At 39.4% G+C, this 2,615-nt stretch overlaps 1 long non-coding RNA gene across 1 annotated transcript in view; it reads right to left on the bottom strand.

Moving 5' to 3' along the window:
* LOC138174841 (uncharacterized) overlaps positions 1–1,633 on the bottom strand; it is a 27,576-nt gene extending 25,943 nt beyond the window's left edge. Inside the window, exon 1 of the long non-coding RNA XR_011171830.1 lies at positions 1,251–1,633. This is a non-coding gene — a long non-coding RNA (uncharacterized lncRNA). The remainder of the gene's footprint in view (positions 1–1,250) is intronic.
* Between the last annotated feature and the right edge of the window lie 982 nt (positions 1,634–2,615).

Genomic DNA, 2,615 nt, shown 5'->3' with positions numbered 1-2,615 from the left:
AAGAAAGAAAGAAAGAAAGAAAGAAAGAAAGAAAGAAAGAAAGAAAGGAAGGAAGGAAGGAAGGAAGGAAGGAAGGAAGGAAGAAAGAGAGAGAGAGAAAGAGAGAAAGAGAGAAAGAAAGGAAGGAAGGAAAGAAGGAAGGAAGGAAAGAAGGAAGGAAGGAAGGAAGGGAAAAAAGAAGAAAGAGAGGGAAAGAAAGAAAGAAGCAGAAAGGAAGAGGAAAAGGAAGGAAGGAAGGAAGGAAGGAAGGGAGGAAGGGAGGGAGGGAGGGAGGGAGGGAGGGAGGGAGGAATCTCTCTGCTCCAGGAGACTACATCCTATTGGATGCTAATTTTGTGGCCCTACTGGAACATTCAGATTCCCTGCATTCAGGATATGTGGGGTCAGTTCCTCGGAGAGCAGCAAGGGCTGCAGGGGCAGATGGTGGAAATCATTTCTCTAGAACTAGTTGTGAAAATTGTGGGACTTTCTAGAGACATGGCAGAGGAAAGTGAGACTGAAGACAGATTTTGGGGAAATGTCAAACTTAAGGAATTTGGAAGAGGATTAGAAACCAAAAAAGGGAGAGGTAAAAGCAGGAGAACAAGAATGTGGTGTTCAGGGGGTGGGGGAGGGATGGATAAGAACAACAATAATGCCTAACTTTGATGTAGTACTTTGGCTTGCAGAAGTGCTTTATGAAAAATTAATTTTGTCCTTACAACTGCCTTGGAAGGGAAGTGCTATTATTATCCCCATTTTACAGTTCAGGAAACTGAGGCAGAGGTTAAGTGACTTGCCCAGGGTCACCCAGGGAGTGAGTGTCTGAGGCAGGATTTTAACTCAAGACTTTTGACTCCAGGTCCAACCCTCTATCCACTGTACTAAGAGGGAGTTGTGAACAGCACAAAATACATTGTTTTTCCATCCCAAAACTATCTAAGGTTGTGCCTTTATCATCCCAATGAATTCACTATATTTTCAGGCAATATTTTTAAACTACATGGCTCAGTTGGATTTGTCATGTGATTTTAGCTGTAAAAACCACCAATAATCTGCTAGGCATTACTGTCTCATAGGTTCATAAAATTTGTAGCTGGAAGAGAAGAAGCATTTATTAGTACCTATTATGTGCCAGGCATTGGGCTAAACTTACCCTTGTACAAATGTTAGCTTCTTTGATCTTCACAACAACCCTGGGAAGTAGGTGCTATTATTATCCCCATTTTACAGTTGAGGAAACCAGAACAGACAAAGGTTAAGTGACTTACCCAGGATCACACAGCTGATACATGTTCAAGGCCAAATTTGAGCTCAGGTCTTCCTCATGTCGAGCTAAGTGCTCTGTCTACTACTAGCTGCTTCTGGGTCTTAGTGGTCATTTAGTCCTGTCTCCTCATTTTATAGATGACAGAACCAGTACTGGAAAAGGTGAAATAATTTCCCATTGTCAAAGATAAGTGGTAGAGCCAAGATTCAAATCCAGTCCTTTGAACGCCAAATCCAGTGCTCTTTCTCTATACATGGGGTATATATAATACACGTGAAAGGGTGGTCACAATACATAAAGACATATATCCCTTGCTCTCAGGATGAAATAAACTGCATTTTCACAAATGTTATGCTTGGAACGCCTAAGCCTAAAGCTTGTATTATGGTTCATGAAGCATTCTGAGTTCCATTGACTATATACATGCACTCACATGTTTTCTAATCTTTTGGCTTCCTAAAGCAAATACTCAGCTTTTACCTCATTCCTTAGAGATATTAGATTTCACCTCACACATTATTCTGCTTAGATGTGTACCCAGTTCTCTATTAAAATTTATGCTTTTTATTTGATATTCTTTTCCTCCCAGAGTTGTTTCTGGTATTTCTTTAGTTTATTTAGTTTTTTTGGTGTAAAATTATTTGTTTTGTCAAATGGCATTTTCAGAAGCTACATGTTGAGACTCAGCTGTATAAAGACAACTTTATAGATGAGAGGACTAGCTAGCTTAACCAGAGACAGCACTTTCTCCTGGTGACCAAGTTATAATTTTATTTTTGAGTGTATCATTCCACCACTGATCCATAGCTATTAAATAAAAACTATCATTATTGAAGAATTATTCTTTTTCGCATTACTCCAGCTATAGCCTCTTGTTAATGAGGAGACAGTCTGTACTACAACCCCAACATTCCACTGCCCCAATCCAAGACATATATGATTATACTACAAAGTAAATTTATTTCAGATCTCAGTAACTGTGCCCCAGTGGTCTGAGGTCTAGGGAACATAGTCCTGGGATAGGGAAGGTAAAACTGGAGATTTGCTAAAATCTTCCTCTTAAATGGGCAATGAGGTTTTGTTGTTTTGCTAATTGTTTATACGATATCATTTATACATGAAAATAGAGATGAAGGACATTGGAGCAGTCACAAGATAAGGCCTCCTATCACTAGCTATAATTCTACAGTATCAGCAGAATTGAAGGAATGGAGCCAAGCAAGACTGAGGTTGAAGGGTGCACATTATAGCAAAAAAAAAAAAATGTCCCTCGGTGAAGGATGGATACCAAAGTTTCTATCCCTCTCACTGATTTGTAATAGTAAGAGATGAGAGCTTTGAAAATAGCGTTTGCACTTCTGTATAA

This window comes from Petaurus breviceps, unplaced genomic scaffold (assembly GCF_028583685.1).
Source record: "Petaurus breviceps papuanus isolate PSGF00001 unplaced genomic scaffold, PetGlider_PUasm1.0 76, whole genome shotgun sequence".
NCBI classification, from domain to species: Eukaryota; Metazoa; Chordata; class Mammalia; order Diprotodontia; family Petauridae; genus Petaurus; species Petaurus breviceps.
The sequence above is the reverse complement of the archived record's forward strand: the minus strand, read 5'-3'. Positions and strand labels throughout refer to the sequence as shown.